Source organism: Trachypithecus francoisi, unplaced genomic scaffold, assembly GCF_009764315.1.
Source record: "Trachypithecus francoisi isolate TF-2019V2 unplaced genomic scaffold, Tfra_2.0 Lachesis_group12, whole genome shotgun sequence".
Taxonomy (NCBI): Eukaryota; Metazoa; Chordata; class Mammalia; order Primates; family Cercopithecidae; genus Trachypithecus; species Trachypithecus francoisi.
This window is the reverse complement of record NW_022681457.1, coordinates 59,169,608-59,196,802: the sequence shown is the minus strand read 5'-3', so window position 1 is coordinate 59,196,802 and position 27,195 is coordinate 59,169,608. Positions and strand designations below refer to the sequence as shown.

The 27,195-nt window shown below is 38.3% G+C and overlaps 1 pseudogene; it reads right to left on the bottom strand.

Annotated features, from left to right (window-relative positions):
- Positions 1 to 7,354: 7,354 nt before the first annotated feature.
- Positions 7,355 to 8,388, bottom strand: LOC117093857 (annotated as a pseudogene).
- Between the last annotated feature and the right edge of the window lie 18,807 nt (positions 8,389 to 27,195).

Sequence of the window (27,195 nt, the reverse complement as noted above, 5' to 3'; positions counted from 1 at the left end):
CGTGTTTCTGAGATTGACTGGCATGGAAGAATGTCCCTAGTCAATCTGATATTAACCATCAGGGACTCCCCTGTCCCAAGCCCTCATCAGTTGATTCCATTGCAACATAAAATGTCATTTTCCAAAAATATTTCCATTTTAAACACCTACTATGGTAGTAATCATAGATTTATTGGCTGGGTTTTCTTCCCTTTCATCGTTATTGGAAACTGACCTCCTTACTTTTCAAAAAAATCAATAGATTTCCAGAAAATGTTCCAATTCTCAGAGATTTTTGCATAGTTCCAACCTGGACAGAGCTTTTCCTACAGTGACTTTCTTGTTAAGGAACCCACAGAGACCAGATTTGGAGTGTGCAACAACCACACAGAAGACACACAGGTCTGAGCCCTGGCCGTGTGGAAAGCCTGTACAGGTCACATCACATTCGGCTCCGTGCTCTTAAGCACATTCAAGTTTCAAGCAAGTATTTGCAAACTTCACTTTTCTGAAGAGGTTCTGAGTGCTGCTCTTTGGTTGCACCTCAATTAGCTCCTAACAAGTGCTCCTTGAAAGATTTCCAGTAACTGTAAAAAAATTAAACTTACACCTTTGTGACTACAGGTGGATCTAGCCTAGACACCGCTCTATATCTTAGAATAGGAAAGTCTGCCCTAAGGCACAACATTTTTGTCTTCATTGTAATTCTTATCAGACTGAACCATTCCCTCTTTGCAAATACGATTCACCAACAAATCATCACTGACAATCTATTCTTACCCTCAGTTTAGCTTCCAAAATCCCAAATGGACATTACCAAGAAAATCTTGGAACCCAAGAAAATATCTGTAATCTCCAAAAATACATTTTACTGATCATAGACTCTGAGTTCTTATTACTCAAACACAGCATAAATAAAACCCCTGTGTAGGTTTTAATTTCATCATCTCTGTCCCCAATACTCAAATTTTTTCCATCCTAGAAATCCACTTGATCTTTAATCCTGCCTACAGTACCTCCTCTGACGTGAAGCAGTTGCCAGTTTTCTTACCTCAGAGAAGACACGATGACTCCCAAGTTTGAACTCTCACTGCACAGCTCCTGAACACTTCCAGTATTCTCCTTCGACCTGTACACTTAACCTACCTTCCCAGTGAAGGTCAGTTACTCGAAGGCAATGTATTACCTTCTTAGCACAGTACCTTACACAGTTTTCAACTGTAACTTGAGGCCAGGCACAGTGGCTTGTGCCTGTAATCCCAGCACTTTGGGAGGCCAAGGCGGGTGGATCACATGAGGTCAGGAGTTCAAGACTAGCCTGACCAACATGGTGAAACCCCGTCTCTACTAAAAATATAAAAATTAGCCAGGCATGATGGCACACACCTGTAATCCCAGCTACTCAGGAGGCTGAGGCAGGTGAATCACTTGAACCTGGGAGGTAGAGGTCGGCAGTGAGCTGAGATCGCACCATTGCACTCCAGCATGGGCCACAGAGTCAGACTCCATCTCCAAAAAAATAAAAATAAATTGTAACTTAAAATTACAGCTTTTTTTTTTATATGAAAGTTTCAATGGGACAAACTGAAGCTGGCATTAAGTGTTCTGTTTTAAGCCATTATAAAGCAGAACAGCAAACCAAGGAATTGCTTGGAAACACTACAGACAGTGTACTCCACGAGCTCTCCTGCTATACATGCTGGATAAAATGTAATAAATATCTTCTCAAATACAGAGCCTCACTTGCATGAAAGTAACAGAAATCACCAGTGGCTTAAAAAGAAGGAAAAGAAAAAGCTAAAACCACTGGCATCAAGTTAGAGCTGTCCTGGGACCTAGGCAAGAAATTTATATTTTAAAAGCATCAGGAAACAGGAGGCAAGTTCTTGAGTTTGACCAAGACGGTAAAACTAAGATCATACACGAAGACCAGACCCAGGAAAGGCTGCCAGAGTGCCAGAGTGAAAGGCTGGACTAGAAGAAATGTTCCCACTGTCAAAAACACAAACCACAGCAAGGAAACTTGTTCTTATCTGCCTGAGCTCTAGGTAAGGGTAGAGTCTTGTATTAGTCTGTTCTCACGCTGCTGACAAAGACATATCTGAGAATAGGAAGAAAGAGATTTAATTGGACTTACAGTTCCACATGGCTGGGATGGCCTCAGAATCATGGTAGGAGGCAAAAGGCACTTCTTACATGGCAGCAGCAAGAGAAAACAAGGAAGAAGAAAACGTGGAAACCCCTGATAAAATCATCGGATCCCGTGAGACTTATTCACTACCACAAGAACAGTATGGGGGAAACCGCCCCCATGATTCAAATTATCTCCCACCAGTTCCCTCCCACAACACGTGGGAATTATGGGAGTACAATTCAAGATGAGATTTTGGTGGGGACACAGAGCCAAACCGTATCATTCTGCTCCTGGCCTCGCCAAATGTCATGTCCTCACATTTCAAAACCAACCATGCCTTCCCAACAGTCCACCAAAGTCTTAACTCATTTCAGCATTAACCCAAAAGTCTGCAGCCCAAAGTCTCATCTGAGACAAAGCAAGTCCCTTCTACCTATGAGCCTATAAAATCAAAAGCAAGCTAGGTACTTCCTAGATACAATGGGGGTACAAGTATTGGGTAAATACAGCTGTTTCAAATGGGAGAAATTGGCCAAAACAAAGGGGTTACAGGACCCATGAAAGTCCAAAATCCAACAGGGCAGTCAAATTTTAAAGCTTCAAAATGATCTCCTTTGACTCCATGTCTCACATCCAGGCCACACTGATGCAAGAGGTGGGTTCCCATGGTCTTGAGCAGCTCCGCCCCTGTGGCTTTGCAGGGTACAGGCTCCCTCATAGCTGCTTTTACAGGCTAGTGTTAAGTGCCTGCAGCTTTTCCAGGCTCACAGTGCAAGCTGTAGGTGGATCTACCATTCTGGAGTCTGGAGGACGGTGGCCCTCTTCTCACAGCTCCACCAGGCAGTACCCCCATAGGGACTCTATGTGGGGGCTCCCATCCCACATTTCCCTTCTGCACTGCATGAGAGCCCCACCCCTGCAGCAAACTTCTGCCTGGGCATCCAGGCATTTCCATACATCTTTTGAAATCTAGGCAGAGGTTCCAAAACCCCAGTTCTTGACTTCTGTGTACCCGCAAGCTCAACATCACATAGAAGCTGCCAAGGCTTGGAGCTTGAACCCTCCGAAGCCACAGCCTAAGCACTATGTTGGCGCCTTTCAGCCACAGCTGGAGCAGCTAGGACACAGGACACCAAGTCCTTAGACTGCACACAGCACAGGGACCCTGGGCCCTCTCCACAAAACCATTTTTCCTCCTAGACCTCCGGATCTGTGATGGAAGAGGCTGCCACAGATGTCTCTAACATGCCCTGGAGACATTTTCCCCATTGTCTTGGGGATTAACATTCAACTCCTTGTTACTTATACAAATATCTGCAGCCGGCTCAAATTTCTCCTCAGAAAACAGGATTTTCTTTTCTATCGCATTGTCAGGCTGCAAATTTTACAAAGTTTTATGCTCTGCTTGCTTCCCTTTTAAAACTGAATGCCTCTAGGCTGGGCACGGTGTCTCACGCCTGTAATCCCAGCACTTTGGGAGGCTGAGGTGGGCGGATCATGAGGTCAGGAGATCGAGACCATCCTGGCTAACACAGTAAAACCCCGTCTCTACTGAAAATACAAAAAAAAAAAAAACAGCAGGGCATAGTGGCGGCGCCTGTAGTCCCACCTACTTGGGAGGCTGAGGCAGGAGAATGGCGTGAACCTGGGAGGCGGAGCTTGCAGTGAGCTGAGATAGCACCACTGCACTCCAGCCTGAGCGACAGAGCGAGACTCCGTCTCAAAACAACAACAACAAAAAACTGAATGCCTTTAACAGCAGCCAAGTCCCCTCTTGAATGCTTTGCTGCTTAGAAATTTCTTCTGCCAGATATGCTAAATCATCTCTCTCAAGTTCAAATTTCCACAAATCTCTAGGGCAGGGGCAAAATGCCACCAGACTCTTTACTAAAATATAACAACAGTCACCTTTGCTCCAGTTCCCAATAAGTTTGTCATCTCCATCTGAGACCACGTCAGCCTGAATTTCATCGTCCACATCTTTATCAGTATTTTTGTCAAAGCCATTCAACAATTCTCTAGGAAGTTCCAAACCTCCCCACATTTTCCTGTCTTCTTCTGAGCCCTCCAAACTCTGCCTGTTACTCAGTTCCAAAGTTGCTTCCACATTTGCTGGTATCTTTTCAGCAACGCTCCACTGTACTGGTACACATTTACTGTATTAGTCCATTCTTACTCTGCTAATAAAGACATACCCAAGACTGGGAAGAAAAAAGAGGTTTAATTTGACTTACAGTTCCACACGGCAGGGGAGACCTCAGAATCATGGCAGGAAGTGAAAGGCTTTTTTTTTTTTTTTTTTTTGAGACAGAGTCTCGCTCTGTAGCACAGGCTGGAATGCAGTGGTGTGATCTCAGCTCACTGTAACCTCCACCTCCTGGGTCCCAGTTCAAGCAGTTCTCCTGCCTCAGCCTCCTGAGTAGATGGTCTTGAACTCCTGACCTTGTGATCTTCCCACCTCAGCCTCCCAGAGTACTGGGATTACAGGTGTGAGCCACTGCGCCTGGCCGAAACGCACTTCTTACATGGTGGCGGCAAGAGAAAATAAGGAAGAAGCAAAAGTGGAAACCCCTGATAAAACCATCAGATCTCATGAGACTTACTCACTACCACAAGAACAGTATGGGGAAAACAGTCCCCATGATTCAAAGTATCTCCCTCAACACATGGGAATTATGGGAGTACAATTCAAGGTGAGATTTGGGTGGGGACATGGAGCCAAACCATATCAAGTCTCCCCTGGGAATGCTAGCTGTGAGTTGGCCTTCATGTGGGCCAAGATCAGAGAGAGGAACTGCAAGCTATGAAATTAACTGAGAAACTCCAAGCAAGGAATTCAACATGAAGAGGTCCTGCCAAGGACTTCTGGCTCTAGTCTTGAAGGAGTCAGGGGTATAGAAGTTGCTCTTCTACCATAAACTTGTTCTTCTGCCATAAACAGCTAGAAAACTGAAAACAAGTGTTTTCAGACACTAGGACCAAAAAATGTAAGACTAAGATTCCTAAGTAAATGAGGTGAGTCCTATAATCACCCTTTCTCTTGAGAGGTTTGTTGGACCACAGCACAGACAGAAGGAATCCAAGCAAAATAAGACTGGTCTTATAGTGGAGAAACCAAACAGGTATCAACTCAACAAAGTAATCAAGATTAACACAGTGATATGATATGCACACCTCACATCTATAGTATTCTCTTGAAAACTCACCACCTCAGGCTAATTATAAGAAAACACTGGGCAAACTCAAATTGAGAAATATTCTGTAAAATACCCACAGACCAATACTCTTCAAAAGTAAAAGGTCATGAAAAAGAAGAAACTGAGAAATTGTCACAGACAGGATGAGACTAAGAAGACATGACCATTAAATACAACTGGTATCTTGGAATGAATCCTGGAAAAGGAAAAGAACACTGGTAGAAAAACTAGTAACATTTCAATAAAGTCTATACATTAGTAAATAGTATTGCCTTGTGCTAATTTCTTAGTTCTGACACATGTACCTTGGTAATGTAGTATGTTCACATTAGAGGACACTAAAATTGGGTGAGGAATGTATGAGGACTCTCTGCACTATCTTTCAACTTTTCTGTAAATCTAGGTTTATTCCAAAGTAAAACGATTAACAAAAATTCTGGCATCAAATTAAAAATTACTAAACATGAAAATAAGATCCAAATTGTCACCCACAGCCAGGTAGGAATAGACACAAAAATGACAGAAATGATAGAATGAGCAGATGAGGACTTTAAAACAGCTATTATAAATATGCTTAGAAATTTAAAGAAAATTATTAACATAATAGAGAAATTAAAATTTTTATTTAAAAAAATGGAAATCCTAGAGGTATATGGATATATTCCTCTAGGCATGTTCAAATATAATACCTGAAACAAAAAATTTACTGGATGTGTGCAAGAGGAAATCAGACACTGCAAAAAATTTTTAAAAATTTAGTGAACTTGAAGATATATCAATAAAAATTAACCATAATTAAACACAGAAAGAAAAAGGACTAAACAAAATGAACAAAGCCTCAGTGACCTTATGGGACAATAAAAGGTATATAATAGGCTGGGGATGGTAGCTCACAGCTGTAATCCCAGCACTTTGGGAGGCCGAGGCAGGCAGATCACCTGAGGTCAGGAGTTTGAGACCAACCTGGCCAACATGGCAAAACCCTGCCTCTACTAAAAATACAAAAAAATTAACTGGGCATGGTGGCAGGCACCTGTAATCCCAGCTACTCGGGAGACTGAGGCAGGAGAATCGCTAGAATCCTGGGGGCAGAGGTTGTAGTAAGCCAAGATCTCACCACTGTACTCTAGTCTGGGTGACAGAGCGAGACTCAGTCTCAAGAAGAAAAAAAAAAAAAAAGCTATATAATATAAATGTAATTGGTGTTCCAGAAACAGGAGAAAAGGAGATTGGGGCAACATTGGAAAAAATACGGCCAAAATATTTCCACATTTGATGAAAACTCTAAATCTACAGATCCAAGATACTCAACAGGCCCTGACAAGACTAAACACAAAGAATATACCTATGCATATCGTAATTAGATTGCTGGAGGAAAACACATACTACCCACAGTGGAACCGAAATAAGACTAATAAAAAATAACACAGCACCATGAAGTGCAAAAGACAACGGAAAACATCTTCAAAGTGCTAGAGAAGAAAACCAGGTCAGGCATGGTGGGGCTCATGCAACATCAGCATTTTGGGAGGCCAAGGCAGGAGGATGGAACACTTGAGCCCAGGTGTTCAAGACCAGCCTAGGCAACATTGTGAAACTCCATTTCTACACAAAATTTAAAAATTAGCTGGACCTGGTGACATGTGTCTGTAGTCCCAGGTACTCAGGAGACTGAGGCAGGAAGACTGCTTTAGCCCAAGGGTTGCAATGAGCTATGATCAGTGCTGTTGCATTCCAGCTTGAGTGACAGAGCGAGACCATGTCTCAAAAGAAAGAAAGGAAACGAGGAGAGGAGAGGAGAGGAAAGAGGAGGGGAGGGGAGGGGAGAGGAGAGGAGGGGAGAGGAGAAAAATAACCTGTCAACTTGGGATTCTATACCCAGCAAAAATATCTTTCAAATATAAAGGCAAAATAATACTTTTTCAGAGAAAAGTTGAAAGAACTTGATCTAGCACACCAACATTTAAAACATTACCTTTTTTTTTCAAATTAATGAATGACAACTTGATTTTTCTTACTTTTAAGGCTGACAAAAAACTTTCATTTCAATTGAAAAGTATGGTAATTGTATTTACTCATTAAATATTATTAAAGTTTTCTAAAATACAACTTGAAAACATCCAGCATGCATGTTTAATATCAGTACGATGAATTCAAGACCAAGTATACATGTTACATGCAGCAAGGCTAACTTACAAATCATCATAGCCATCATCAACATCTTCACGTTTTTTCAATGCATTTGATGATTCATTGGCAGTATTTTGTGGTAACACCATATTAGTGGTAATAAGAATGTTTTTGGAACCAACTAATGATGGATTAATCAGAACATTCTGAACTGCTGATGTTGCAGGAATTGAAGCTTTCACAGCTGGAGACTGTGAAGTAGGCATCTGTACTGTAAACCTTTGCCCTGTGAGGGACACGGGAGTCCCTACTTTAGTTGAAACAGACATGGTCTGTGGGGTTGGTGTGCCTAGTGTGGGACAGTACTTGGTCTGCTAGTAACTGAACCAACACTTAACCATAGGACGGTTATTCTTCCCGTGGAAGTTGATGCCTTTTTCTGTAAAGATTTCAGATTATAGTTTGGAGCTGTTAAGCAATATCTATCAGGTGGCAACCTAGGACCTGAATATGGCTTAATGGAAAGGGGTTTGATTTCGTTGCCTTGTGATATCTAATAAAAAAATCTCTTGGGGGAGGAGAGGTAAGACTGGTCAGCGTGGAACTGGATTGCCAATCGCACATCATCTGCATCAACGGTAGCTTTCATAGCATGGCTGGAATAAATTTTTGCATCATCTAGAATTGTGGTCACATATTGGAAGGCAAACTACAACATCTGATTTATAACTCTTGGCTCATATTCTGTAATTCCCAGATCCTTCAGGATTTGTGCCATCACCCGTGCATCTTTCAGCATGCTCTTGGGAGAAGCCATCTTGCCAGGCTCCATGATATCCGATAATCAGACTTCTCGAGCTGAATCACCCACATTAATGCATTTTGGTCCTGATTTTGACACAGGTTCTTTGTCTAGTGTAGTTTTTCCAACCCCTGGTGTACTGGTGAGCAGGTTTTACCTCCAGGAGCTCTACCATGTTCGGAAGCAACATGGTCCTCCCTACAACGGCTCCGAGCGCCTCGCTCAGGCGCCCTTCACATTACGGGAAGGACCATTTAAAACATGATTAAAGCAACTTCTACAGGCTGGAGGAAAAGAAAACTAGGTGGAAACGTCAATGTACAGAAAGTAATGAAGAGCACTCAACATGGTAAATTCATAGGTAGACAGTGAAGATTTTTAAACATTTCAAGAAAAAGTTTCAAAGGTAATTGACAGGAATGACAAAGTGAGGACCTTTGTAAATACTTTCCCTAAAAAGCGAAGATAAAGTTGGACTATTAGTTTTTGGCCTGGCATGCAAGCAGCTTAGACATTGCCACTACATCCTAATAAGTAAACCGCTAAACCAACTGAAAAATCAATTCTTAGATGTGTAAGAACAGTGAGGTCACAGGGCAAACTATCATGGCTCCTGAAATTGGAGTGACCGGCAGGCAAAGGCAGACAAGCACAAGTAACTGGAGCCAAGACCCTCGGACGGAGGCCTCCAGGGAAAACACTGACAGGTTAGGGAAACCTGAACTGTAAGTAACTAACTGCACAGTGTGGACAAGTCTGCGTTGAAAACTCCAGGGGGACTCATTCATTCCCCAGCACACATACTTTTGTTGAGTTTTACCTCCAGGAGCTCTACCAGGTTCTCAAAGCAAATATCAGAGAAATATCCCCTTGTGTTTCCAGCAGGGGGATAGGAAAAGGAACCATTTAAAAACATGCCAAAACACTCTGTTCTTAATAAGGTTTGCTCGCAGGAGAAACTATTTAACCGTAAGATAACCTGCTGGGGTTTTATCAGGGCCAAACTGACCTAGGGTAGGGGAAATAACCTCAGGCAGCTCCTGCCTTCCATGTGGGAGAAGGGAAATCTCAAACACCAGCTCCCTCTAGTCATCGTGTCTTCTGTAAGGCTGGTGAGGGAAAAGCAGCACACGTGACGTTCACAGTCTAGAGGCACAGGCTCACTCAAAGACTAAGACCTGATCACAGGACTATAGAACTCGAAAGAAACCACATTACGAATGGCCCATTTACAGCCGTTCTTCTTACTCAGGACACTGTGCTCCACTGTTAAGGAAAAATCACCAAGCGTACTGAAAGGCAAAAAGGTCGTTTGAGAGATAGAGCAAGCATCAGAACAAGACAGAGATATAGCAAGGATGTTGACATGATCAGACCAGGACTTTAAAACAGCTATGATTAATATACTAAAGGCTCTAATGGATAAACTAGATGGATGCAAACACAACTGGGCAATGTAAGCAGAGAGATGGAAATTCTAAAAAGTACCAAAAAGAAATGCTAGAGATCAAAAACACTGCAGGAGAAATGAAGAATGCTTTGATGGGCTCATTAGCAGACTGAATAAAGCTAGAAATCTCTGAGCTTGAGGATATCTCAACAGAAACCTCCAGACTGAAAAGGAAACACACACACAAAAGGCTGCAAACTCCAGAACAGAATATCCAGGAACTGCAAGACATCTACAAAGGGGGTAGCATATGCAAAATGTGAAAATCAGTAGAAGAGAAAAAAAAGGAACCGAAGAAATATCAGAAACAATAACAACTAAGAATTTCCCCCAAATTACTATGAGACACCAAGTACAGATCCAGGAAGCTCAGAGAACACCAAGCAGGATAAACATTCCATCTACGAATCATCATTTTCAAACTATAAGAAAGAAAAATCCTGAAAGAAACCAGAGGAAAAAAACATATTACCTATAGAGAAGCAAAAGTAAGAATTATACCCAACTTCTTAGAAAGCATGCAAGTAAGAAGAGTGGAGTAAAATATTTAAAGCACCAAGAGAAAAAACTATCAACCTAGAAGTCTATACCCTGAGAAATATCCTTCGAAAGTAAAGGAGAGAGACCAGGTGCAGTGGCTTATACCTGAAATCCCAGTACTTTGGGAGGCCAAGGTGGGAGGATCGCTGAAGTCCAGGAATTCAGACTGTCATGAGCCATGATCACGGCACTGCACTCCAGAAGTGTTAAAGGAGTTCTTTAGATAGAAGGAAAATTATATAGTTCAGAAATTCAGATCTTCATAAAGAGCATAAGAGAAGGAAGAGGTAAACGTAAAACAGAAATTAGTTTCTTATTCTTACCTATTGAACAGATAACAATTTGTTCCAAATAATAGTACCAACAATGCATTTGATTTTGTATACCTATGTACATACACATGCTTATGTATACTGATGTGTTAGTCAAATAAATGACAGCAATAATACAAGGAACAACAGAAAGCAATAAGGATTGTTGTAAGGCATTTGCATTACCCACGAAATGGTATAGTATCATTTCAAAGTGGACTTGGATTAGCTGTAGATGTTCCAAACTCTAGGGCAACTACTAAAAAGATGCTTTTAAAAAGTATAACTGATATGCTAAGTAGAGAAAAAGGAATCATAAAAAATGCTCAATTAAAATCGAAAGGGGTATTTAACAGGCAAGGGATCGATAAAAGAAAAGAAACAAACAAAAAAAACCCAAACAGCAGAAAAAGAGTAGAAGACAAAAATAGGAAAAAAGGACAAGGGCAACAAATAGAAAAACAGTAAAAATATGGTAGATATTAATCCAACTATATCAATAATCATTTTAAATGCCAATGGTTTAAAAGTGCCAATTAAAAGAGAAAGTGTCAGAACGAACCAAAAAATAAGACCCAACTATACACTGTCTACAAAAACCTTAAAGACACATATAAACTGAAAGCAAATGGATAGAGAAATACCATGCTAACATTAATCAAAAGAAAGTGAGAGTCATTATATTCACTTCAGATAGAGCAGACTTCAGATTAAGGAAAATTATCAGGAAAAAGAGAGGGGCATTCTACAATTACATAGGGATCAATTTTCCAAGAAGACACAACAATCCTTAACGTGTATGCACCTAACAACAGAGCATCAAACTACATGAGGAAAAACTGACAGAACTGGAAGGAGAAACATATGAATTCACTATTATACCTAGAAACTTCAATACCCATCTATCAGAAATGGGCAGATCCAGCAGTCAAAAAATCAGTTAAGGACACAGCTGAACTCAGTAACACCATCTACCAACTTGATATAATGGTTGTCTACAGACTACTTCATTAGATAACAAAAGAATACAATTTTTTCCAAGCTAATATGGAACATTAACCAAGAAAAATCACATTTGGGGTCATAAAACACACCTTAACAAATTTAAAATAGCAATTATACAGTGTCTGCTCTCACACCACAATTGAATTAAACTAGAAATCAGTAACAAAGATAGCTGGAAAATCTCTCACATACTTGGAGATTACACAACACACTTCTAAGTAACACATGGATCAAAGAAAAAAAAAGTCTCAAAAGAAATTTTAAAATATTTTGAATAAAAATAAAAAATACAACTTATCAAACTTTGTGGGATGCAGTGAAAACAGTGCTTAAAGGAAAATTTTTAACATTGAATGCATACATTAGAAAAGAGAGATCTAAAATCAATCATCTAAGTCTTCACCTTATAAAGACAGAAAAAGAAGAGCAAATTAATTCCAAAGTAAGAAGAAAAGAATAAAATTTTAAAGCAGAAATCAATGAAATTAAAAACATAAAATCAGTAGATAAAATAAACCAAACCAAAAGCTGGTTCTTAGATAAATAAAATCAGTAAGACAAGCTAACTAAGAAAAGAAGTGACAGGACACAAATTACCGATTTCAGAAATGAAAAAAGAGAACGTCATTACAGATCCCAGGGAGATTACAAGGATAACCAAGAAATACTATGAACACGTCTATGCACACAAATTTGGTAATCTAGATAAAATGGACCAATTCCTTGAAGAGTACAATCTACCAAAACTCACACAAGAAGAAACAGGCAATCAGAGTAAGACTATCTCTATTAAATAAACAATTAATAACTTTCCAAAAGAGCACAGGCCCAGATAGATACTTATGAATTCTATGAAACATTTAAGGGAAAAAAAATACCAATTCTCTCCAATGTCTTTCAGATGATAGAAGCACAGGGAGTACTCCCTACTTCTATGAATTCAGCATTGCCATATGAAAATCGGCTGGGCGCGGTGGCTCAAGCCTGTAATCCCAGCACTTTGGGAGGCCGAGACGGGCGGATCACGAGGTCAGGAGATCGAGACCATCCTGGCTAACATGATGAAACCCCGTCTCTACTAAAAAATACAAAAAACTAGCCGGGCGACGTGGCGGGCGCCTGTAGTCCCAGCTGCTTGGGAGGCTGAGGCAGGAGAATGGCGTAAACCCAGGAGGCGGAGCTTGCAGTGAGCTGAGACCCGGCCACTGCACTCCAGCCTGGGTGGCAGAGCGAGACTCCGTCTCAAAAAAAAAAAGAAAGAAAATCAGGAAAAGACATTACAAGAAACTACAAATATTGCTAATAAACATAGATGCAAAACTCCTCAGTAAAATATTATCAAACTGAATCCAACAATGTATGAAAACGACTATACACCATGACCAAGTGGGATTTATCCTAGGTATGCAAGGTTGGTTCAACATTTGAAAATCAATGTATCTATCACATCAGTAAGCTAAAGAAGAAAAAATCACATGATCACATCAATAGATGAAGAAAAAGCATTTGGCAAAATCCAACACCTGCTTATAATAAAAACTCACAGTAAACTAGGAATAGAACGAAGTTCCTCAATTTAATTTTTTAAAATCTACAAAATACCCATGCTAACATCATACTTAATGATGAGAAACTTGAAGCCTACCTGCTAAGATCAGGAACAAGGCAAGGATATCCCCTCTCACCACTCCTTTTCAACTTCATATTGCAAGTCCTTGATAATGCAGAAAAGGAGATAAAAGGTATACACATTTGGAAGGAGGAAGTCAAACTGTCTTTGTACATAGATGACAATCGTCTTTGCAGAAAATTGGAAAGAATCAACCAAAAAAGAAAACCTCCTGGAACTAATAAGTGATTATAGCAAGGTTACAATGGTCAATCACTTCCCTATATACCAGCAGTGAACAAGTGGAATTTGAAATCATAAACACAATACTATCTACATTAGCACTCCCAAAATGAAATATTTAGGTATAAATCTAAAGTTATGTACATGACTTATATACCAAACTCTGACAAAAGAAATCAAAGAACTAAATCAATGGAGAGGTATTCCATGCTCATGGATAGGAAGATTCAGCTGTCAAGATGTCAGTTCTTTCCAACTTGATCTATAGACTCAGTGCGATCCCATTCATAATCCCAGCAAATTGTTTTGTAGATACCAATACACTGATCCTAAAGTTTATATGGAGAGGTAAAAGACCCAGAATACCCAACACAATATTGGAGGAGAACAAAGTTAACTGACATTTTCAGACTTCAAGACTTACTACAAAGCTACAGCAATCAAGACAGTATGGTATTGGTAAGACAGAACTAGGTGAATGAAATCAAACAGACAGCTCAGAAATAGAACTACATAAATACAGTCAACTGATCTTTGACAAAGGAAGAACAGCAATAGAATGGAGTAAAGAGTCTGCAACAAATGGTGCTGGACCAACCTGACATCATATGCAAAACAAATCCAGACACAGACCACACACCCTTCAGAAAAACGAACTCAAAAGCGGTCACAGACCTAAATATAAAATGCAAAACTACAAAACTCTAGAATATAGGAGAAAAATCTAGATGACTTTGGATTTAGCAATCGCCTTTTAGATATGACAGCAAAGGCATGATTCATGAAAGAATAAACTGATAAGCTGGACTTCATTAAAATTTCTGCTGTGTGAAAGACACTGTCTGGCCGGGCGCGGTGGCTCAAGCCTGTAATCCCAGCACTTTGGGAGGCCGAGACGGGCGGATCACGAGGTCAGGAGATCGAGACCATCCTGGCTAACATGGTGAAACCCCGTTTCTACTAAAAAAAAATACAAAAAAAACTAGCCGGGCGTGGTGGCAGGCGCCTGTAGTCCCAGCTACTCCAGAGGCTGAGGCAGGAGAATGGCGTAAAACCTGGGAGGCAGAGCTTGCAGTGAGCTGAGATCCGGCCACCGCACTCCCGCCTGGGCGACAGAGGGAGACTCTGTCTCAAAAAAAAAAAAAAAAAAAAGAAAATGTCAAGAGAATATAAACACAAACCACATACTGGGAGAAAACATTTGCAAAACGCATTTCTGATCAAGGATTGTTATTTGAAATATACAAAGAACTCTTAAACTGAACACAATAAGAAAACAACCTGACTAAAATAGGGGCCAAAGTCCTTAACAGACACCTCAACAGAAGATATACAGATGGCAAATAAGCATCTGAAAAGATGCTCCATATCATTTGTTATCAGATAAATGCTAATTAAAATGACAATGAATTACCACTACACACCTATTAGAATAGCCAAAATCCAGAACAGTGACACCACCAAATACTGGCTAGAATGTGGAGCAACAGGAACTTTCATTCATTGCTGGTGGGAATGCAAAATAGTACAGCTATATTGAAAGACAGTTTGGCAGTTTCTTACAAAACATAGTCTTACCATATGATCTGTCAATCATGCCACTTGGTATTTACCCAAAGGAGCTGAAAACGTATGTCCACACAAAAACCCGCACACTGCTGTTTATAGCAGCTTTACTCATACTTGCCAAAACTTGAAAGCAACCAAGATGTCCTTCAGTAGGTGAATGAACTGTGGTGCATCCAGACAATGGAATATTATTTTCAGATCTATCAAACTATGAAAAGACATTATGGAAACTCGAATCGGAAAGAAGCCAATCTTAAAAAGCTAAACACTATATGATTCCGACTACATGACATCCCAGAAAAGCAAAACCATGGAGACGATTTTAAAAATCAGTGATTACCAGGTATTGGGGCATAGGGAGGGATGAATAGGCATAGCATAGAGGATTTTTAGGGCAGTGAGAGTACTCAGTATGACACTATAATGGTGGATATGTGTTCTTATGTATTTATCCAAAGCAACAGAATGTCCACCAAGAGTGAACCCTAATACAGACTATAAACTTCGGGTGATGATGTGGCAATGGATGTTCAACTATTGTAACAAATGCATCACTCTGGTGGGGATGTTGATGATAGGGGAGGCTATGCAGGCATGGGAGCATGGGATATATAGAAAATCTCTGTACCTTCTGCTCAATATTGCTGTGAATCTAAAATTGCTCTTAAAAAACAGAGTGTTTAAAAAAAATTAGACAAAATTATCAAAAACTACTTCTGATCTCTGAGTACTGACCAAAACATAGGACAAATGGAGAAGTGTTTATTCAAGAAAACTATTGAAAGTTGGGTAAAAATGATGACAGTATGTGGTATTGTGACCACTCTCCCTCACCCCAGCTCCTTCAGAGCAATAGTTCAACAGGGTGGGACAACTTGTAAAATCAGAAGCATTTATACTGTAGGGAACTGACTCAATCTGAAACAATGTGGAAAAACCCAACGCCCAGGGGCTTTGTCAAATACAGCAATTTTAGTGCCAAACATAGGAGACGCCCACATACATCACAGATGACCTGAAGCTGAAATACTAGTGGGCCAACCAAGAGATCAGCAGAAAAAAAAAAAAAAATTCTGCCTGGAGATTTAACAGAAACAATCACCAAGTGAGACAACCATGGTCCTTGATAAGCTTACATTTTGAAAGGTAGTGGGTATATTAGGGTATGAACATGCTGAGAGACCAGAGAAGGCTCTAACTGTACGCATCCCCAAGGAAGACTTGTAAACTGCATCAATTTTCAGTGTGTTCCCCAAACGAAACAGACTTTGACAATGGATGAAAGTCTTCCCAAAACAAGATGCCTAAGTACGATGTCTGACCAATCACTAGCTGATCACTAAGATATATTGATCCAAGGTGACCCACAAGTAGCCAAACATAACTGAGGAGAGACATCAGAGGCCACACTCTGGAGAGAAAAACTCATAATTAATCTAGGCCGAGTCATAAAACAAATAAAAAAAGGGACAATAAACCCAGGCAGGAGAGTATCAGAATCAAATGCTGTTACAATGGATTAATTAAAACGTCCAGTTTTAAACAGGAAAGTATAGCTTATCTAGTATAAAAAAAAATAAGTTCCCAAATGTTGGATTTAACAGACAGACTTCAAAGCAGCCAATAAAAATATCTTCAAAGAACAAAAGAAAACCATGTTTAATCAGAGCATGAAAACAATGACTAATCAGAGAATACTTAATAAAGAGATCAACATTTTTTTAAAAAATGGAAATTCTGGAGTTGAAAAGTAACTAAAGTGAAAGCTTCATTAGAGGGACTCAACAGCAAACTTGAATGCAGAAGGCAGAATCAGTGAACTCAAAGATAAATCAATACAAATTACACCATCTGAAGAACAGAAGTGAGAATGAAAAATGAATCGAGTACGAAACCTGTGGATTACAATCAATATCAACATATGCATAACGGGAATCCCAGAAGAAAAGAATAGTGAGGGCCATACAAGTTTTGACATCTTTTGAAGAGTCATCAAAGTTTTTAATGTCTGAAAACGTTCCAAATTTAGTAAGAAGTATAAATCTGTATATCCAAGTATCTCAATGAAATCCAAGTAGAATAAACATTAAAATATCCACACCGATACACATCAAAATCTTGAAAGCAGCAAGAGAACAATGGACTTATCATGCACAGGGGAATCCCAGGAAAATCAGCAGCTGACTTCTCAAAAGAAATAATGAAGGCCAGAATTAAGTGGTATAACATACTCTACTGTCAAACAAGAATTCTAAATCCAGTAAAACTATCCTTCAAAAAAGAAGGCAAAAATAAAGATCTTCCCAGATAGACAAAGAAAATTTGTTGCCACCAAAATTTTTTTTTATAAGATATGCTAAAGCAAGTACTTCAGGCTGAAAGGAAACACCACCAGATGGTAACTTGAATCCACATAAAAAAATTAAAGCACCAGTAAAAGTAATTATGTAGGCAAATGTAAAAAATAGAAAAAAATACTTTTTTTTAAAGCTTTCTTCTCTTACTTAAAAGATAATTGCATGGAAAAATAATGAACCCATATAGTTATAAATAATAAACCTGTACTGTTATAAAATACATTACAATAGCAGGACAAAGGAAAAAGGAGACTAGAGCTATGCTGAATTTAGTTAGTATTATTCTGAAGTAGGTTATGATGTTAAAATGCATCCTATAAACTCTAGAGCAACCACTACAAAATAACACAAAAACAGAATAAAGCTCTCTTCTACTACGTGAGGACACAGGAGGCCATGTGCAGCCCAGGAAGAGAGCCCTTGGCAGGAACCAAATCAGCTGCTAACCCTGACTTCCCAGTTTCCACAAATGTAAGAAATAAATCTGTGGGTTTTTAAAAAAAAGTACAGTTTCTTTTTGTAAAGGAACTCAAAGTTTATACTAAAAGATTTATATAACACACAAAAAAGGTAACCAAGGAGGAACAGAGGAACAAAAAAGACATGACATATAAAAAATGACTAACAAAATGGCATGAGCCATTGATATGTAAATGAGCCATATCAACAATTATATTAATTAACACACATTTCAATTAAAAGGCTGGCAAAATAGACTTTTTAAAAACAAAATTCCACCACATGCTGCCCACAAGATACAAATGCTAAAATTCAAAATCATAAATGGGTTGCAACAAAAAGGATGAAAAAAGAGATAACACATAAGCCTAACTGTAACCAAGGTGGAGTTATAATCATATCAGACAAAACTGACATAGGCTTTAAAATTAAAATGTTACTAAAGATACAAAAGGGACATTTTGTAATAATAAAAGCCTCAATTAATCAGAAGATAAAACAATGACAAACATATATGTACCTAACAACAGAGAAAAAAATACATGAAACAAAAACTAACAAAACTTGAAAGGTAGGACTATTTAACAATAATAGTGTAAGGCCTCAATATCCCACTCTCAATAACGGATAGCACAAGTAGACAAAAAATCAGCAAGAATACAGAAGACAATAATATCAATGACCTTGACATGACATCAACAAAACACTGCATAAAACAACAGAATACGTAATTCTTTTGAAGCACATACAGAACATATGCTACCCATTTTTAGAAAGTCCTAATGAATTTTTAAAAACTAAAGACATAATAAATGTTTTCTCCAGATACAACAAAATTAAAGTAGGAACCAACAGAAAGAAACTTGAGAAAACCACTAATATTTGGAAATCAAGCAGTACATAATACAATAATCCATGAGTCAAAAAAGACATCTCAAGAAAAATGAGAAAATATTTGTAACTAAAGAAAAATTAAAACAAATCAAATGTCACTGGATGCAGCTAAGGGTTAGTGCCTAGAGGTCAATTTTTATCTTTAAACACCTACATTAGGAGACAGTGGTCAGTGGTCTCAAATCAACAGCTTAACACCTTTAAAAACTACAAAAGGAAGACCAAACTAAGCCCAAGCAAGGAAGAAGAAAGGAAATAATAGAGATTAAAGTAGAAGTCACTGGAATAGAAAACTAGAGGAAAATCAACAAAACCAAAAAGTTTCTCTGAAAAGGTCAATAAAACTGACAGACCTAAAGTTACAATTACAAAAAAAAAATAGGACAAAAATTCGCAAAATCAGAAGGAAATCACAGGCCAGGCACGGTGATTCACACGTGCAGTCCCAGCACTTTGGGAGGCCAAGGCAGGAGGATCACTTGAACCTAGGAGTTTAAGAACAGCCTGGGCAAAATAGTGAGACTCTGTGTCTACAAAAAAAGTAAAATAAAAAGGAAATTGCTACCAACTTAAGAAATTAGGTGGATTACAAAGGAATACTTTGGACAACTTTATGATGACAAATACAATAATTTACATGAAATGGACAAATTCCTACAAAGAGCCAAATTACCAAATGGGTTCAAGAAGAAATACAAAATTTAAATAGACTTAAAATAAGAACTTTAATAGCAATTACAAATCTTCACACAAAGAAAAGTGCAGGTCTGATGGTTTCACTGATGAATTCTATCAAACATTTAAAGAAGAAATAGTACCAATCCTTCACAAATCCATCCAGAGAGTACACTTCCCATCTGTGAGGTCAATATTATCCTTATACAAAAACCAAAGACATCACAAAAATAGAATATGACAGATCAATATCCCTCATGAATATACACACAAATATTCTCAACAAAACATCAGCAAACCAAATTCAGTAACATATAAAAAGGATCACACACATTAAAAATGGGCTTCATCCCAGGAATGCAGGATTGGTTTAATCAGAAAATTAATCAGAAAAGCAATTAATGTAATACACTAAATAAGGAACAATAGATGCATAAAAAGCATCTGAAAAATTCAACTCTACTCATGAAAGAAAACTCCAACAAACCGAGGAATAACAGGAATTTTTCTCAATCTAATAAAAGGCAGCTACAGAAAACCTATAGCCAACATCATACCTAATGATGAAAGGCTGAATATCTTCTCCCTAAGTTTGGGAACAAGGAAGGATATGTGTTCTCACCCACTTCCATTCAATGTTTACTAGAGATTCTAGCCAACATAATCAGGCAAGAAAAAGACAAGGAATCAAGATGGGAAAGAAGTTAGACTCTCTGTATTCAGAAATGACACAATCCTGTAGGTAACAAATATTAAAGAATGTACACTCACACACATACACTCCCTCTCTCTCACACATACCCCCCAAAAAAGAATGAACAAATGAGCTCAGGAAGGCTGGGGGATACAAAGCCAATATACAAAAAATTAATTATACATATACTATCAATGAATAATTCAAAAATGACATTAAGAAAAAAACTCCATTCACAATTGCACCTAAAAGAATTAAAAATGTAGGAATAAATTTAACGGAAGATTTGTAAACTGAAAACAATGTTTTGAAAGTAATGTTTTATACATGCTGAGAGAAACTAATCAAGATATAAACAAACAAACATTCCATGTTCACAGATTCGCAGACTCAATATAAGCATGGCAATTCTCCCCAAATTCATCTACAGATTTAACACAACCCCTATAAAAATCCCAAAAGGCATTTTTGCAGAAGTGGATAAGCTGACCTTAAAATTTATGTGGATATGGAAAGGACTCAGAATACCCAAAAAATTTTTGAAAAGAAACAAAATTGAAGAGCTTAACAGTTTCATATTTGAAAGTTTGTTATAAGTAAAGCCACCGTAATTAAGACCACTGGCAGTGATACAAGGGCAAACACTCAGTATACAAACAACCTTATGTTTATAGTCAACTATTTTCCAAAAAAGATGCTAAAGCATTCATTGGAAAATGGACAGTCTTCAACAGTTCTAGAACTATTAAATGGTATTAAAATTATCCATGCAAAAAGTCAGATTGAGACCCTGGACTCACACCACACACAAAACAGATCATAGCACTAACTCTTAAGAGTTAAAGTACAAAACTTCTAGAAGAAAACATAGGAGAAAAATTTTATTACTTTGGATTAAAGAATTCTTAGATAAGATGCCAAAAACACTAACCACAAATATGTGTATATATATGCATATATATGTATATACGCGTATATATGAATGTGTATATATATGTGTGTGTATATATATCAATTGGACTTCATTAAAACTAAAGATTTTGTGCCTCAAAAGACATTTTAAAAATCAAAGACAAGCCACAGACTTAGAGAAAACATTTGCAATTCATATATTTGATAAAGGGCTTGTATTTAGACTATATAAAGAACTCTTACAATCAGGTACAGTGGCTCACATCTGTAATCCCAGCACTTTGGGAGGTCAATGCAGGAGCACTGCTTGAAGCTAGGAGTTCTAGATCAGTCTGGGCAACAGAGCGAGACCCTGTCTCTGCAAAAAATTTAAAAATTAGCTGGGCATGGTGGCATGTACCTGTAATCCCAGCTTCTCAGGAGGCTGAGGTGGGAGGTTCACTTTAGGCCAGGAGGTCAAGGCTGCAGTGAGCCATGATTGTGATGCTGCACTCCACTGGGTGACAGAGCCAAGACCCTGTCTCTAATTAAAATAAATAAAAGTTTTAAAAAGAACTTCTTACAACTCAGTAAGACAACCAATTAAAGACTGAGCCAAAGATTTGAATAGATACTTCCAAGATGTAAATAGAACTAAAAGCACATGAAAAGACCTTCAACATCATTAGTCACTAGAGAAATGTAAATTAAAACAATTATTACATTCCACAGCCACTAGAAAGGCTATGATAAAAAAGACAAAATAGTAACAATGCTGCCAAAGATGTAGAGAAACTGGAAATCTCAAACACTGCTGATGGGAATATAAAATTATACAGCCTCTTTGAAAAACTGTGCAATTTCTTAAAAAGTTAAACCTAAATTCACCATCCAACCCAACAATTCCACTCCTAGGTATTTACCCTAAATAAATAAAAACACATATTCACACAAAGACTGATAAATGAATGTTCATAGCAACATTATTCACTATAGCCTGAACTATTCAGGGTCCATCAATTTGTGAATGAATAAGCAAAATGTGGTATATCCATACAATGGAATACTATGCAGCAATAAGAAAAAAACAAGTTACTGATGCATAATTGTTAAGAAATGGATGAACCTCAAAAACCTTGTATCAAAAGGTAAATGCAAAACACTACATATTTTATGATTCTATTAATTGTTCAGAAAAGAGAACTCTATAGAGAAACCATATTAGTTAAGGTGTCCCGGGGTTGGGGATAGGAACAGGAATTTACGGTAAATAGGCATAAGGGATATTTTTAAAATAATGGAAATGTTCTACAACTGAGTTGTGGTCAACGTGGCACAACTCAAAATCTCCTAAAAAACCCCAGCGTGCATACTGTAAAGTGGATGTTACAGCATGTAAATTATACCTCAATAAAGCTGCTAGATACAAATGAAACCAAAGTACTATAAACACTACAATAAAGTGATAACAGTACACACTTTTTAAGTGCCAAAACATTAAAATACAGCAAATATGTAACTTCCCCATCAGAAGAGGAACAGAAGAGGGAAGTACTTAGTCTGAGCAATAGTAACAAAAAAAAAAAAAAAAGGGAAATGCAATCAACAAGCAAGGTAAATAAAATGCCCAAAGCAAGATAGTAAAGTCCTCCCAGTAAGAGTAATTACAATGAAATACAGACTAAACTTAACAGTTTTAAGACACTGTCAGAGTAGGTTAAAAACTGTTTTCAGGAAGTCCTAGCCAGAGCAATCAGACAAGAGAAGGAAAGAAAGGGTATCCAAATTGGAAAAGAAGAAGTCAAATTATCTCTGTTTGCCATTGATACAATCTTACACGTAGAAGACCCTAAAGATTCCTCCGAAAGACTCCTAAATTTGATAAATAAATTCAGTAAAGTCTCAGGTTACATAATAAATCTATGCAGACCAGTAGCAATGCTATACACCAACAACATCCAAGCTGTGAATCAAATCAAGAACCCAATCCCTTTTACAACTGCTGGAAACAAGAATAAAATACTTAGGAATAGACTTAACCAAGGAGGTGAAAGATCACTACAAGGTGGGCTACTAAACACTGCTGAAAGAAATCGTCACAGATGACACAAATGGAAATATATCCCATACTCATAGATTGGAAGAATCAATATCATACTGCCCAAAGCAATCCACAGATGTAATACGGTTGCTATCAAAATACTAACAATATTTTTCACAAAATTAGAAAAAAATCCTAAAGTTCATATGGAACCAAAAAAGAGCCCAAATAACCAAAGCAATCCTAAGCAAAATGAATAAATCTGGAGGCATCACATCACCTGACTTCGAATTATAATGCAAGGCTACAGTAACCAAAACAGCATGGTATTGGCATAAAAATAGATACATAGACCAATGAAACAGAATAGAGAACCCAGGAATAAAGCCAAATACTTAGAACCAGCTGATCTTCAACAAAGCATATGAAAATATCAACTGAGGAAAAGGACATCATAGTCAATAAATGCAATAAATGGTGCTCGGAAAACTGGATAGCCACATGTCCTGAAACTGGATCCTCATCTCTCACCATATACACAAATCAACTGAAGATGGATTAAAGACAAATATAAATCCTGAAACCATAAAAATTCTAGAAGAAAACCTAGAAAGATTTTTCCAGACATTGGCCTAGGCAAACAATTTATGACTAAGATCCCAAAAGTAAATGCAACAAAAACAAAAATGAATAAATAGAACCTAATTAGGGCTGGGCACAGTGGCTCATGCCTGTAATCCCTGCACTTTGGGAGGCCAAGGCGGGTGCTATTGTGTCTTCAAAAGTATTAAAGCCACCTTTGTAGTTTATTTCAGCTAGGGTTTTTTACAACTTTGTAAATCACGTGAGGTCAGGAGTTTGAGACTAGCCTGGTCAACATGGTGAAACCCCGTCTCTACTAAAAATACAAAAATTAGCCAGGTGTGGTTGCACACGTCTGTAATCCCAGCTACTCAGGAGGCTGAGGCAGGAGAATTACATGAACCTGGGAGTGGGAGTTTGCAGTGAGCCGACATCACGCCACTGCATTCCAGCCTAGGGACAGAAAAAGACTCCGTCACCGAGGAAAAAAAAAAAAAGAACCTAATTAGATTAAGAAGCATCAGCACAGTCAAAGAAATAATCATCAGAGTAAACAGACAACCCACAAAACAGGAGAAAATATTTGCAAACCATCTATCTGACAAAGGATCAATATCCAGAATCTACAAGGAACTCAAACAAATCAACAAGAAAAAAAAAATCCCATTAAAAAGTGGGCAAATGACAGACATTTTTCAAAAGAAGATACACAAATGGCCAAGAAACATGAAAAAATATTCATTAGGGAAATGCAAATTAAAGCCACAATGAGATACCACCTTACCCCAGCCACAATGGTTATTACTAAAAAGTCAAAAAGCAATAGATCATGCATGGATGTGGTGAAAAGGGAACATTTATACACTGCTGGTGGGAATGTAAATTAGTACAACTTCTGTGGAAAACACTATGGAGATTTCTCAAAGAACTGCAAGTAGATTTACCATTTGATCCAGCAATCCCACTACTATCTACCCAAAGGAAAAGAAGTCACTGTATCGAAAAGACAATTGCACGTTTATCACGGCACAATTCACAGCTGCAAAGATATGGAACCAACCTAAGTGTCCGTCAATCAATAAATGAATAAAGAAAATGTGGTAGATATACGCCATGGCATACTACTCAGCCATAAAAGTGAATGAAATGATGTCTTTTGCAGCAACTTGGATGGAACTGGAGGCCATTTTCCTCCAGTGAAGTAACTCAGGGGTGGAAAACCAAGTATCGCCTGTTATCACTTATAAGTGGGAGCTAAGCTATGGGTACGAAAAGACATACAGAGTGACATAATGGACACTGGAGACTCAGAACGGGGAGGCCGGGTGTGGGCTGAGGGATAAAAAATTACATATTGGGTACAATATACACTACTCGGGTAACAGATGCAGTAAAATCTCCAACTTCACCACTACACAATTCATCCATGTAACCAAGCATCACTAAAGGTACTGAAACAACTGTTTACACTAATTACAGCATAATTCTATTAGGTGCATGTGTATGCATATAAATAAAAACAAAACAGAAAGCTCTCACACACACAAAAGATGGAACCTATTAGGAAAATATTTAGATCTATTACTCTCTAAAGGAAAAAACATGATTAGGGATAAAGAGGGTCACTATGAGGTTACTTGATGAGGAACATACTAATTTTAAACTCACATGCACACAATGCCTAAATTCACATAAAATTAAAAAATGAGCTTTACAGAGAAATACTGTTACACTGATTACTTCTTAATTTTACTATTCTCCACCTATCATATTCCTTTTGTGTATATGGCCAAATAACATCACTGAAAAACTCCACCCTATTCCACCAAGTCAACATTAATTGTCTTCTGTAGAAAGTTTAACAAACAAAACAGGCTTCAAAAATTCAGATTTTTTAAAAGGTGGCCTCACTGTGAGTAGGTGAAATTATGGAGACATCTTAGAGATCACATATTTCCTCACTAGCTGAGTGCTCTTGTTTAGGTGGCAATGTTAAAAAAAAAAAAAAAAAAAAAAAGTCAAAAAAACGTGTTACGAGTGTTGTTTCTGGAACATAGCTGCCTGAGTTTAACCTGCTTAACAGTTGTGTAGCTTAAAATGTTAGTCTCTCTCTTGGTAGGATGAGGGTGAAGGATAAAACAATAGTTTCTACCTCACTGGGATGCTGTGAGCATTAAATGAGATAATCCACACCAAGTGTACTAAAAATGCATTACACATAGCAAGTGCTAAAAAAAAATGATTTACCTTTTTGTGACTTATTGGTTAAGGGAACTGCAAAAACATTTTTTAAATCCTAAATGATATTCTTCTAAAATGAAATTTAAATTATTTTAAAATGTAAAAATTTAATGCTGACCAATTAAATATATAAATCATATTTACTGTAACTGAGGCATTCACTTAACAGGCCTTTGCTTGACAGCCTACATGCCACCACCTAAATAGCAGATGGATAAAGAACAGTTTCACCCTTGAAAACCTGTTTCTTATGGAGGAGACAAATCTGTAAAATAGACACTGGCATTTCACAAATTAGGAACTATTTCAATGAATAGAAAGCTCTTAAACATGCATGACCAATTTTTAAAAAATCAAATTTTAGTAAAATGAACATAATTATGTAACAATATTTTTAACGATTTTGAAATCCCTTTAAGATACCATACTGCCACAGAGTCATTATAAAAAATCATCAATGATATGTAGACATACATGTATGTTAAAACTATGTCCTTGGGCTGGGTGCGGTGACTCACGCCTGTAATCCCAGTACTTTGGGAGGCTGAGGCGGGCGGATCACGAGGTCAGGGGATTGAGACCATCCTGGCTAACGTGGTGAAACCCTGTCTCTATTAAAAATACAAAAAATTAGCTGGGCATGGTGGCAGGCACCTGTAGTCCCAGCTACTCAGGAGGCTGAGGCAGGAGAATGGCGTGAACCCGGGAGGCAGAGCTTGCAGTGAGCCGAGATCCTGCCACTGCACCCCAGCCTGGGCAACAGAGCAAGACTCTGTCTCAAAAAAAAAAAAAAAAAAAACTGGCCGAGCACAGTGGCTCACACCCGTAATCCCAGCATTTTGGGAGGCCGAGGCAGGTAGATCACTTGCAGTCAGGAGTTCTAGACCAATCTGGCCAACATAGCAAAACCCTGTCTCTACCAAAACATAGGGAAAAAAAAAAAAATCAGCTGGGCATGGTGGCACGCGCCTGTAGTCCCAGCTGCTCAGGAGACTGAGGCATGAGAATCACTTGAACGCAGGAGGCAGAGATTGCAGTGAGCCAAGACTGCACCACTGCACTCGAGCCTGGGCAACAGCGAGTCTCAAAAAAAAAAAAAAGAAAAAAGAAAAAAGAGAAAAAGAAAATACACATTTGCTGTGAGTATAGAAGAGTTAAACCAGTAACTAAAAATGTTGGTTCTTTATAGTAGTTACGTGGGGATTTGTACAAGAGACATAGAAAGGTTAAACAAGAAACTAGAGTTTACTATGGGCAGGCGGGAAAGTGACAGAAAGCAGCTGGGAATGGGAATGGGGTGGGAAGAATGAGGTACGAACAACACTTCTCCATGTATATCCTTTTACAAAGCTCAGACTCTGAGAACCACCTGAGTGTTTCATATATTTTTCA